At 32.7% G+C, this 14,385-nt stretch overlaps 1 long non-coding RNA gene across 1 annotated transcript; it reads right to left on the bottom strand.

Moving 5' to 3' along the window:
* Positions 1–3,150: 3,150 nt before the first annotated feature.
* On the bottom strand, positions 3,151–6,850 carry LOC133186071 (uncharacterized). Its single transcript, XR_009720996.1, has 3 exons — positions 3,920–6,850; positions 3,549–3,664; positions 3,151–3,465 (listed from the first exon to the last, which is right to left on the bottom strand). It is a non-coding gene; the product is annotated as an uncharacterized LOC133186071 (long non-coding RNA).
* Positions 6,851–14,385: the final 7,535 nt, after the last annotated feature.

The following is a 14,385-nucleotide window of genomic DNA, read 5'->3' on the forward strand; positions in this document are numbered from 1 at the left end:
TCTGCCCCAAACTCTGCGAAATTAACAAAGAATATACAAGATGTATACTAGATATATATACATCACTAAGCTCCTTGATAAGAGGTCATCTAAGTGCCTTAAATCGATTTCTACAGGTTTTTTAGTATTTATAAACCAGTTCGTCCGTAGCAAGGTTTTGTTGCGAAATTTTTTCAGGGTCACAGTTATTCAATTTTTTTGTTCGAATATAGAAAAGTTTAATACAAGTACTACTGTAATGGGGAAAAGTGAAATAAAATAACTAAGTTAAAAAAGCTTATTATTTATTTTATTATATAATAAAAAGTCGACTGAATGGTAGATGTAATTGAAAGGTCACGGAGAATCTACTGACAGGCTCAAAACTTCAAATAAATTTAAAACATCAAGAGGAACAATAATTTGAACTTAAAATAAATGTTGATTGTTAGTTAAAATATTGAATTAGCTGAATAAACAACGGTCCGCTCATTCTTTATTTTTTAATACATTCTTCCTATCATATAATTGTTCTTCTCACTTATTTTTCTAACTTTTATACCGATACTTTTTCTGTTACAAGACTTCAGATGACTCATCTGTTTCATATTTTACTAAGAAAAGAAGTTAATTGGTAACCTAACAACAAAAAAGAAGTTAATGGTAATCTAACAAAACTTTATAAACGTGATGACTTAACTTTTCCACAGTCAATTTCCCTTATTCATATAGCAGTATACCCTTATACCATCTGCATGTATATTTCTCATTTGATTCGGTACGCAAGAGCATACTCTACGTGCGAACAATTTCTAAAACAAAGCAAAGTTGATGAAACAAGAATACTAACAGTCTCGTTTAAAGACAATATTTCGCAAATTCTATTGTCGATACAATTGACCTTGTCAACAAATACAATCTATCACTAAGGCAAATGCTGACGTTTTTCATACAAATTGTCAGACCATTATTTAAAATACAAACTGAATTGTCGGCGGAGTTTTCCGCAGGGGTGGCTTTCTCCTCCATGGCACCTGAACCCACCTCTAATGTTTTTGAGGTCCGTGTTCGCTCTGCTTTTAAACTGTATTGTTTCAATGGATTTTTGAGCTTTGATTGCTGTTCGTTATTTCCATATTTCACTGATGATGACTTGCAATCAAAAAAGTGAAGATAATGAACAGTAATCGATCTAAAAAAAAATCTATGAACAATATTTATATGAACAGGGCATAAGACACGGTTTCCCGGAAATTCCAGGGGTGGGATCAGGTGCCTAAGAAGAGTAAGCATTCCCTGTTGACCGGTCACATTCGCCATGAGCCCTATGTATTGATCATTCCATGGTCAAAGGAGATGGGTGAACATGACGAGCGATAAGCCTACAGTGTGACAAACATGAAGATGAAAAATTAAATTTCAATTATATCAAAATTTTCCTTGATATTTCGCCTAACATTAAAATATACTTTATGTAAAATCTCTACAATTTGCAAAAATCCCTCAAAGTTTGAAATTATTTGCCTGTGAAATATTAGACACACAACTAAAGCGGGCAAAAAGAGTTATTTTCGCATACTATAACACTATTTTCGATATGAGTGGGTCTTCGCTCCACCTTTTTGAAAGTTAATCCTCAAAGTTTGCATAAAAATATACATTTTTTGCTTACCAAAAATATGGAGCAACATTCGCATCTTTTCGAGAAATACTTGAAGTCAAGGGTCATATCATAAACATGATTTAAATGCAACTGTTCGTCAGGACTTGTGTAGCCTAGTGGTTAGCGTGCTAGTCTCGAAAGAAAATGATTTTCAGGATTTTTATTGCTAGAGTTCGAACCCCACGAATACCACATTAATTTTTTTAATAAAAGAATAAATTTTGCCGAGAAAATTGTCCTCAGAAAAGTTTTGTTTATCACAATTACATAAATTTCAATAATGAGAACTTTACTCTAAATATTAAATTCACAAATTGAACATGATTTTTATATTTCTGAAGCTATAGGCTTTCTGCACGCTATGTTCGCCCATCCCCTTTAGTATAAAAAAACAAAGGACTAACAATTGAAATGAAACAAGTCTGCCAAAATACAACCGAATGATAGGTTATTTGTTATCAAGGTCATTTCAACTACTTTAGAATTTATGAAATGTTGACTTTAAACGAAGTTGTTGAAATCCCTGAAACATCAAGGTATCTGTCAGTAGCCAGCTTCAATTTAAAAACTGATACTACGCGGAGCATGTTCTTGAATATCGAATTAGTTGAAAGACGTACACACCATATGTAAGTGATACCCGAATATTACTACATAAATAAGAAAATTTGATGATGGAAAAGCTGAAGTCATCTCGTTTGTCATACAACTGTATTGTTAGTTGGCCCTTATTGTCCACAGTCAGTACAGCATCCAATTATGAAACAGATGTGGAAGACTCTGTCTTTTATTTCAAGTTCACTGGGCTATATGGAGTCGACATGCAATGGTTCATATTGAAGTAGTAAAACTTTCCGTTTGAATGGAACGTTTTGAGCTTTCCTCTGAACGCGGATCGTCACATAATAACATGCTCATTTTTTTCAGAAAGGAAGAAAAGGGCCAAATGGTTCATTCAAATACCCCTGGAACAAACAGACTGGCAGTTTACACAAACACAAAGTAAGCACGTGTTCGACCAACACATGTATTGCAATTACTTCATTTAACATGACAAATTCATAATTTTGTACAAACGTATTCGTTGCAATATGCGAGTTTTATACAGAAGCAGTGAGTCTCTAAACTCTCTTTCCTATAACTTCATAATATCTCCATTTCAGCAAAACTTATTTTGCTAGTCACAGAGAGTGGGTGTCTTAAAACACCGAAACGGATATTGCTTTCTCCTTTCTAAAGAAATGGGCGTCATTAACTCATGTGTCAACTGACCTTCGAAAAAAGACGGAAACTAAAACGTTCCACTCGAACGAAAAATTTTACCACTTCAATGCTCATCATTGTATCAAGGGGAGTAACAACTGTTTACTGGTAAAACGTAGTCGATATATCTCAATGTCGAGTTGAAGGCCAAAGCAAGTGTTTTCTTCTTCTCATGTAAGTTTTTGAATAAATCCTGCTTCGGGGAAATATAAAGGTCAGCTAATAAAGGAAAAAATTAGTGCCCATCGAAATTCCAACAGTTTATTGAAAGACCTGGTCTACGAAGATTACAAAAATGTCAATAAAGTACTTTATGTTTCATTTTGAAATAACCATTATCAATAAACATGGCTTTCCACTCAACAATCAACCATCTTTTCATTCAAGAAAATCTGCTTAATATAATGATTCCATTTCATTTCAATATCATTTATTTTTCATCAATTGCATTTTCCAAGACGATTAAACACGAAATTACTGACAATAATTTCTTAAGAAATGTTTCATCACTTCACATCATCACTTGTATTTGTTCTGACAACCGCCACATATTGTCCATGCTACAAATAAAAATAGATGTACATTGAGTTCATCGGAGAATTCGACTTGAAAAGTCAAGCACACAATTTACTCTAACACTTACTTGATTTTGTTTTTGTTTTCCATTTCATTTTTATTGCTTTTTTTCATCCTTTTAGGTGACTTGGTGGAACTGCCGACTGTCTGGAAGCCAATCCTGAGATGTTTTTTAATAAATATCTAAAGACCACAAACAAAGATACAAAAATAGTTTTATAAAATCATAATTAACCTACAAGATTTGTGAGTGTTTTCAAATTCAAGAAATGGTCTTCATTACATACAAAAATGGGATATTTTTCAATATATTCCATTATACCCCTTTTTTCTGAGTAGCTTATATGGAAATTCATTGTTAATTTAGCACCTAAACTTTTGAAACTTATGTCCCTCAAATCAAATGATTTTCTAGTTAAGGAGAGGCCTAAAACTTACTTTTTTAACTTCCTTAATAGGATTTAGATCTTCAGCATCAGTTCTGATTGCCTTTGATTGATTCCTCTGATCAAAATTGCTCTACTCTGCTCACCCGCCATAGACTGGATCCTGTTAATGACAAAAACAATGGGGCATTACATTAACGCTGAATCACAAGCTATTCAAAAAAAAAAAGATAATGACATTTAATAATGACATTACATATACCAGGAAATAAATTTCGGTTTGGTACAGTATTCAATCTGGATTTTCTCGTTCTCTAGATCTATCCATTAGAATTCATAGGTCTCAATTACTAGTGTCATTTGAAATGACATGCATATATTATTATTGTTCCCGACAGACACTTTTTCTTAACATTTCCAGATCCTTCTATATGACTTTTCTCAACATTACTACTGTTGAGTTTGTCATCTAATATTGATTCTGAATAATACAAGAAAAAATTCCCTCAAAATGATCTCGGTTATCTTAATTTGGGAAATCCAATACTACACTAATTCAAACAAGAGACACATGAGCCACAACGCTCCCCTCAGTTAAAGCACTACTGTTCTTCCATCACTTTTTAAAAAGAATTTTATTCCAATGAAAAATTGTGACTCGTATTATGGCCCTCCCTCACTCTGCCCCACCCTGACTGTAAGGGGTTTCTAAATCCACACAACATGGTACTGCTTAAATATCAATGACTTACATGGCCTTGCAGTTATTAAGATTTTTTGTATACATGTGTAGTGTAAAATTTTATTCTGATTTTAGCCAACTCTCACCCAGGGGTCAGAAATTTTAAGAAAAAAAAAAAAAGATTCAAAACAACTTGGAAATATTTGCAAATGATTTTATGATTAATGTTTTTTTTTTTTTTTGGGGGGGGGGGGGGGAGTTGACTTTAATTATTTTCTTTCACAGTCTAAAGTAAAAACTTTGTTCTCTTATTGTGGCCCGATCCTATTCCCGGGGCATGATTTGAACAACTTAGAATCAACACTATACATCAGGATGCTTTCATTAACATTTCACCGTTTCTGCTCGAATGATTCTTTTGAAGAATTTTGAATATCTTTTCTTTATACCCTACCCAACCCCCGGCAGCCATAATTTGAAATATTTAGAATCTGAAATTGTCTGAAAGCTTTTACGTAAGTTTCATCTATTCTGGCCCAGTGGTTCTTTTTCCCTATGTATTTCAGAGTAAAACTTTTTAATTTCGTATTATGGGCCTTCCCTAGATTTGAACAATTTAGAATCTACACTATTTTAGAAAGCTTCCACATTAGTTACCTTTTCTAACCCTGTGGTTCTTAAGACCTTTTTTTAATGGATCCACCCTATTCTTGCTTTTTCTTGATTTCTCCCCTTAGAAGGGGGTTTTACCATTCATTTGAATAATTAAGAATTCCATTCACCCAAGGATGTTTTTTCCCTGATTTTGGCAAAAATTGGCCCAGAGATTTTTGATTAGTCAAAAATGGTGAAAAGTTTACAGACAGACGCCAGATGATTAGGAAAGCTCACTTTAGATTTCAGCACAGGTGAGCTGAAAGTGCAAGGATCAATACCTAAACATTAGATTTTTTAACTCCTGTCGACTTTTTCCTGTTTTACTTAAATTTTAACAAATAAATCGTTTGAAATCCTCTACAGCAAGATTTCTTTACATACCGGCCACCATGTGCATTTCTAGAATAGCTTTTAAAAATTATTACATAATGTCGCACAGTTCGTCGTAATTTTTTCAGACATGATCTAGCAGTATTTTTCGAAGAACCATGATTATAGTGCACATCAATAACATATTGTAGCATTGCCTTGTGTTACACTAAATGACACGGTATGGATCTTGTTTCCTATGTACATCACAGAAGGAATGCTTGAACTTGAAGCAGCTGGGTTTCTCAACATCGTTCATCAAAATATTTTTTAAGATTTTATTTTCTTAGTGTAGCCAGCTTGTGTAACAAGTCTCAATAAGACCACATTAAAACTGTATAGGTAGAAGGAGTAGCATTTAGAAAGAATATTGTAGAATTTTTTTTAAAACTTCATAAAAACGTTCGTTGAAATTTTCTATTAATTTTAAATCGGACCAAAATTGTAGAAGAGGCTTTTTCTAAGAATTTCCTGGGGATTTTAATTTTCAGTAATGTTCATAACAAAACAATTCGTCAAAATAACCATGTGTGTTAGTGTATAGTCGACTTGTAATCGGACCAAAACCTAACACTCGCCACTGAAAATCGTATACAATGCTTTTGTAATGTTTCAAGGCAAGAAATTCAAAAATATTTAGAAAAAATATCGCCTTTGTGATAGTTATATTGTAAACAATTACATGTAGCTTGTAAAACAGACGGAGAAGATTTTACAAACATCGAATGCATTTCTCATCCAAGGAGTTATAAAGAAAACGTTATGGAAATACACACTTCAATTTTTTTTAAAATAAGACTTCACACTTATACAACGGACAAATTGTAAATATTTAATGTTGATAGATAATTACTTACTTTCAGTGAGTAGAAAAGCAATCCACAGTGTCATTCTTGATTGTGTAATTATAAGTAAAATGTGCATCATCTCCTTCTCAAGTTGTAGTAATTACTATCAGATACATGAACATGTACAAAAAAATATGTACAAGATCAAAACTTATTCTGGAGCTGCAATGTAGCACAAACACTGACATTCAATGTGATGAAAGCACAGGTACCAGTGATACAATATTAAAACTATAAACTTTTTAATTCATTTTATTACAAATATGACAAGTTCTACGATAGGGAGAGAGAGAGGGTTTAAATTGACCAAACTTTTCTTTTTTCTTGGGTGCATGGTACATGGTAAAATTGTAGTTCGTGGAGAGGCGGAACGACTTCCAGTTTTAAGCTCACTACTGTAAATCTTAAGCACACCTAAAACAGTCTACTTGTATACCCCCCCCCCCCCCCCAAGTAATCTACTTGTATATTTGCGACAAGGTCTCGAATAAAATTAGTTCAAAATGATGCATTTTTAATTAACTAGAATATCAAAATTATAAACACTCCAGGTAAGTCTATTGCAAGAACAAAACCCATCTATTTTAAGACTGGGGTACTTGGTGCGTTCTTATCACTGCAGTCCTTTATCTGAACAACTGATTCCTCAGTTGCATCGAAGAAACTGTTTATAAACTAAGCAAGTAATAAAAAGAGGTGAAGCATAAATTTCATCAGAAGAACAGGATTGAAATGGTCTTCATTTTATAAATTTTATAAATTCCTATCACTGTCCATTATCTTCGATCTTTCCAAAACGACCGACTTTGACCTACTTGTGGGTCAAGACACTTTCCAAATACAACTGATGCATAAACTAGGTTTAATAGTCCTATGCTTCATAGTATGCAAGATATAATCTGGACATGATCTGCATATCTAAACTAATAAAATTTTAAACTGAATTAAGTCATCAAGATCTATTTATGGATTGCAAAACACCCTCTCTAAAATGCATCAACTAAGAAGGATTATTGGTCCAAGGTCTCACGATCACGGCATATATGCAGTCTCGGTGTATGAAGACTTGATTCCATCAATATGTAACTGTCAAAAATTTGCAAATTCTTTGATATTTCAATAAATCAGTATTTTTTTTTATCTTTAAAACATCCCCGAAGCTCTAATTTCCCAAGTGGAGGTGGCTGAAATTTTAAAACACATATAGTGCCTTAAACTTGCGCAGAACGACTGAACATATAATATGCTCAAGTGCTTCTGTAGTGTGTTAAAAAAATCACTTCTATTGAACTTCAGACGTCTGGGCTGAAAAATATCAAAATATCAAACAATATATTTAGTGGGTCTTGAACTGTTTCTTATTTACCAGAGTATTTCTTAACATTCATGTTATCTGAACCTCTTCTTTAAAGAGGGTGTTGCAGTTCTATTGTTATTTTCCCTAAAGTTGTAGCAGTTTAAAAGAAAAAAATTAAGTAACGGAAAACGGTCTTAATTTTTTTCAGGTACAATAGTATATACAGCACAATGTAGAATAATATTTAGAAACTGCATATCGACTACCAATTTGCCATTAAATGAAGTGTAAATTAGTCACATAGCAAAATAAGTCAAGTTTTCTGTTTTTCAAATAGGGAATCCCCATTGTTCTGTAAAATTGCCTCCTTGAAACAGAATGAATTTGATATACGCATAAAGAGACAGGATTTTTCTTCAAAACTGCCATTTCCGATTTTTGTTTCAAACAGGCATATTTTTGAAAAATCACAAAAATCGAATAAAAATTATTATTCATCCGAAATGCAAAATGTGCACATAAAATAGCACTTGATACTTCAGTGTCGGAGCTGGTCTAGTGGTAAAGCGAGTGGACTTTATGCAAAGATTCATTTACCTGAGAATGGGTTCGAATCCAGGAATGACTGGTATACACATATTTTTTTCTTAAATATTGGAAGTACAATGTAACATCTCTCTTGAGAGAGAAAAAGAGAGGGAGAGAATGTCAGAAAGTTAATGGGTAATATTTTAAATGCATGCAGAATTAAATTGTTTTCCTTGATATTGTGATCTAAAACTAATAAGACATACATTTTATGTTATTATGTAGTGGCGATGTCTTAAAAAATAAAGTACTATCATTTCAAATGATTTATTTTTTTTCATACTCATTTCGTTTCATTATTGTTCTGTTAATTAGTGGCTCAAATTTGACTTGAAACAACTAAATTGAAATGACTCAATGGAATTTTTTGGATATTGCATTAGCAGCGTGATTACTGGACCCTTTTATTTTTAAGTCGGATAAATCAACAAGATAGGAAAAATTATGCATGAAATAAACGTAAAATGTGAAATGTTTTGTTATAACAAGCTGGCCATACATATACCCGCCGTATAAATAAAGTCATCTACGTAGCATTATCAATATTTAGAGATAACTCTTCATGGGTCGTGCGCATTTAAATGTCCTTCTCGATTTAGGGAATAATTGCGAGATTATGCAACACCCTCTTTATCAAAAATGTTCCTGATACGAATTTCCTACAAGATGTTCCGTCAAAACAAGGACATCGCTTTCAATAAATTCTAAAGAACAGTTTAATGCTAAATAATTTAATCAAACGTTGCAACCCCCCCTCCCCCCCCCCCCCCAAAAAAAAAAAAACCCACTTAGGTGTAAATTGTATTTATCTAGATTTTTGTATACTTTTATTGTATTTTTTTTTTTTAAAAAGAAGCTTAATACAGAGAATTCATAGGGACATATGATATAAAGAAGATGGGCGAACAAGGCGAGCACAGTGCCTAAAGTGCTACAAACATGAAGACGAGAAATTAAATCTCAATTATAATAAATTTTCTTTGATATTTCATCTAATATTAAAGTATATTTTATGTAAAATCTCCAAATTTTGCAAAAATCTCACAAAGATTGAAATTATTTGCCAATGAAATAGTATACACACACTAAAGAGGGAAAAACGACCATTTTCTCATGCTATAATACATTTCTTTTTACATGAGTGGGTCCATTTTTGAGAAAGTTTATCCTCAAAGTTTGCGTAAAAATATACATTTTTTGGTTAACAAGAACATGGAGCAAAGACCCACTTTACCTTAAAAATGCACTTTTAAGTCGAAACATTCGCATCTTTCCGAGAAAAACTTAAGTCCATTTAGTCAAGGGTTATATCACAAACATGATTTAAATGCCAATATTCAACAGGAGCTGTAGTGGTTAGCACGTTAGTCTCAAAGGAAAATGATATTCAGAATTTTTATTGCTAGGGTTCGAGCCCCACAAATACCGATTTTTTTTTTTAAACAGAATAATTTTTGCCGAGAAATTTCCCCACAGAAAAGTTTTACAGTATTTATCATAATTTCATAATTTTCAATTATGAGAAAATAACTTTAAATACTAAATTCAAAAATGAATATTATTTTTATATTTTTGAAGCTATAGGCATTCTGCACGCTTTGTTCACCCATCTCTTTTATTTTGCTGAAAAAGCTCTCAGATTTTCTCAAATTACAAATTATCATCTAAGAACCATTTGATTTTCTATAAATAAAATCGTGTTCTTGACCTTTCCCACTTGTTAAGAACTCAAAAATAGAGAATTTCTTTAAGTCATAGAACTTTTTTTTTTTTTTTTTTTTTTTAGAAATTAGTGTTAAACATAGAACAGGATGAGACAGACGAGCGGACAGATTCAAATTAACATCATCCTATTTTAGCGAAAGCGAAGGATAAAAAAAGGATTTTTAAATAAATATGATTGAATCCAAACAATATAAACAATTGATATTAATTGATATTTTAAAATATACGAGTACATGTATGTAGTTTGAATTTGTCAAATCCAATTTCAGACCTGCCTTCTCCAAACTGTCATCAGTAGCATTCTGCAATTTTGTTCGCAAGATTTGACATTCATGCATAAAATCTTCAATTTTCAGTTTTTCACCAAAGAAAATTGAAACAAATTATTCGTCGCTTTACTAGCATAGGACACGTCTGAATATTATATCCCGCATTGTTCAAGGCCTTGAGTTCTGAGTAAAGGTCTAAATTTGAACCCCCTTACCGGTATAAGGTGACGTCTCTACACGAGCGAAAACTCCTCGAATGGGACATACACAACTTATAATCAATCTTTAATCAATTTTAAAACCGAAAACTGTGAAAATATGGAAATAGAGAGATTAGATATTTAAAACGTAGAGCATATGCAGGTGGACAAAATCCTAAAAATTACAGGTAGATTAGGAGAGTGGACAGGTCTGCTGTTTTCTAATTTTCCGTCATACAGTGTATATCACTCAATTTAATGAACATCGGCTTGGCTTTAAATTTATTCCAGAATACTTTTCCTGTTTCGTATGCAAATAAAAAAATCTTTACAAATCTTTGATTTACTTTTTACACCGAGTTGGCAATATCTTTATTATCTTAGCCATACACAATAAAATTTATTTCTCAAGGCCAGTTTTGAAAGCCTTTTTTGTTGTTAAATTTTTCCAGTAATATTTTTTTATTGTTTGAGCCAACTCTTTTTCGAAATGCAGAGTACTGAATTGCGTTGTGTCAAGAGGGTTATAATTCTTGAATGCAGAACAATTACTGTGACGTTTCGTACGCTTATGAGCAAAACTGAATAACGTCACACCAGGACAAATTTTTCGTTGTGAGTGGCATCAATATATAGCTGAAATGAAAGATATGACAATCATTTATAATGTTATTACATGTATTCTTAAATTGCAATTACATGTGGTTGCTTTTGTACAAATTACAGAATTTAAAACAACAGAAACTGTTAGGCATAGTTCGTAAAAGAAACTATGCAGTCCCCCCCCCCTTTTAATTGAACCTCCCCTACAAGAAAATAAATTTTTATTCCTCGGCATCAGAAAAAAAATGAAACCTGCTATTTTTTGAAAACTATACAGTCCTGAATTGGTTGTTTTTGAACACGTCAAACATGTATTCACCCCCTTTCTTTTTTTTTTTTTTTATACGAAACTAAATGCAATCCAAATTAAAACTACATAAAATTTCCTCTACTAAGTGTAAAATTTGAGATGAATCTTCCATTCGTAACACAATCATCTGTTTGGTAAAAAATAAAACATTAAATTACATTCATAAATGCGATCAACTAAAAAGGTCACAACTCGTGGTTTAGATTCACTTCTTTTGTACACAAGACACAACTTGGGCAACATATAATAGACTAGTTCTATTGCTTTCGTCATCAGCTCCTATGTTTCCAATACAAGAAACTTGTGGTTTTTAAGTTACTCATAAATCAATGTTACAAAGAAGATGGGCGAACAAAGCCAGCGAAATGCCTATAGTGCTACAAACATGAAGGTGAATTAAATCTCAATTATAACAAAATTTTCTTTGATATTTCATCTAACAGATACAAGCTATTGACAAACAAGTTGATGAAACAAGGATATCAACAGTCTCATTTGAAGTCATCATTTCGCAAGTTTTACGATCGATACAATGACCTTGTCAGCACATACAACCTATCATTGAGTCATATGCTGACGTTTTTCATACTAATTGTTAGGCCATTATTTATACACTGAACTACGGATTTTTGCGGGTTTTTTTGGTCCCCCCCCCCCCCGATCATGACAAGGAGCACACGGCGGGTGTGACCGGTCGGCAGGGGATGCTCACTCCTCCATGGCACCTGATCCCACCTCTAAATTGAGGTCCGTGTTTGCTCTGCTCCAAATCTGTATCGTTTCATTGAACTTTCGAGAAAGTATACTTAATGTAAAATCTCCAAAATTTGCAAAAACCTCACGAAGATTGAAATTATTTGCCTATGAAATAACATACACACACTAAAGAAGACAAAGGACCATTTTCTTATACAATTTTTTCGGTATGAGTGGGTCTTCCTCCATTTTTTTGAAAGTTTATCCTCAAAGTTGCGTAAAAATATACATTTTTTGGTTAACAATAACATGGAGCACAGACCCATTATACCTTAAAAATACACTTTAATGACACAACATTCGCATATTTCCGAGAAATACCTGAAGTCAATTTAGTCAAGGGTCATATCACAAACATGATTTAAATGCCACTACTCATCAGGAGCTGTGTAGCGTAGTGTTTAGCGCGTTAGCCTCAAAGAAAAATGATACTCAGGATTTTCATTACTAGGGTTCAAACCCTACGAATATCACGTTTTATATATTAGATTTCTTATCACGTTTTATATATTAGAATAATTTTTGCCGAGATTTTTTTCCCCAGAAAAGTTTTGCTTATCATAATTTCATAAATTTCAATAATGAGAACTCTACTCAAAGTACGAAATTCAAAAATTGAGTATCATTTTTATATTTCTGAAGCTATAGGCATTCTGTACGCCTTGTTCACCCATTTCCTTTTTGAAAAGAAAGTTTATATGCAGTACTTTAATAGTCATGCAGATTCAAATGCAAAAATTGAGAAAAATGTTCAAAGTAAAATGCTATAATGAAAAAGACATTACATACAAATCATGATAAACTTGACATTTTTATGCATTTTAAATAGATCGCACGGGAGGTTAAATTTGAAGGCGGCGCTTTTTTCTCGGTATCTACAAAGTAAATGTATCCCAAAATACATGAAAATATAGAGGTATAAATTTCAGTAATTTTCTTCAATACCCATACACGAACGACCAAATTTGGTTTAATCAAGTCCCACTTTGTGTTAACTTTGAAGAAAAAAATGCGAATGCAACATAATATTAATTTTTATCATATTCTCTTTTTATATGTACAAATTACATTTTTTTCAAGATCTGGGGCTCACCTGTGGTTTATGCTTCAGGCAACTGGAATCAGTGGTGTAATTTGATTTTTAATGGGTAAATTAGCAAAAAGCTAGCTTGATTGCTTTAAGTTACATAATCATTCAATGTGCTTATTTTTGGTCAAATTCAAATTTTATCGCCGTGTGCACCGTCTTTGCATCTTCTCAAGTCAAGGGTTTCTGATCCACATTTAAGCCCTTGACCGAACAGACTGACTTTGATAGGGTTTACTTTCGCGCCATCTAGTGAAAATACACAATTTGTACTCCGTTATCCTCTGCTACTGCCCAACCAGAGTAAGAGAATTAAATATTTAAAGATAATAAATTCAGCATAACTTCAACTTCAAAGCTAAGGCAAAAACTTTTAACTTTATTTGATGATAAAGACATTTTTCTTCGGACTAAAGCTGTCGTGTATTTAGATTCAGGTTAGATAAAACAATGTTTTGATTGGCTCAAGCAAACTTTTAGGAAGCCAGTCAGAGAGGGCATTTCTAACCCCATTTAGTCCATGATTTGTACAGCGGAGTGGATAAGAAACCCTCGACTTGGGAAGATGCGTCTTTAATGCATACATGAATATCGTCATGCATTCACTAAACTCCATGGCACCTGATCCCGCCTCTGATGATTTTAAAGGTCCGTTTTTGCTCTTCTCCCGATTTGTATAGTTTAAATGGACTTCAAGCTTGAATACTGTTCGTTATCTTCATATTTCCTTAGATATGATGAATGTAAATAAACTAGTAACCAACAGTCTTAATTCAAGATAATAATTGCAATTCAATACTTCCATCATTAGCTCTGCATGACATTTGGAAAACACTGAAATAATTATATTGCATATGAACAAAGGTAACAGCTCAGTTCCAGTGTGCATGAAAAAAAAGTTTGAAGATATGCACAAATTCATTGAAACTGTTATCATATTTATTTATCTTGTAAATTTTACATATTCATACAATTAATCTTTTCGCTGAATCTTGTTAAATCAAAGAATTGAAAAAGTTTAAATATGATCAAATATACATCTCGAAACTTAACTGAATATCTTTCACCAGAAAATTTGTCAAGCACCTGTGATACCCAGTAAATCTTCGGAACTTGTGAACAACCCA

Source organism: Saccostrea echinata, unplaced genomic scaffold (genome assembly GCF_033153115.1).
Source record: "Saccostrea echinata isolate AGI-Se365-2 ecotype Australia unplaced genomic scaffold, CSIRO_AGI_Sech_v1 ptg000012l, whole genome shotgun sequence".
NCBI lineage: Eukaryota > Metazoa > Mollusca > Bivalvia > Ostreida > Ostreidae > Saccostrea > Saccostrea echinata.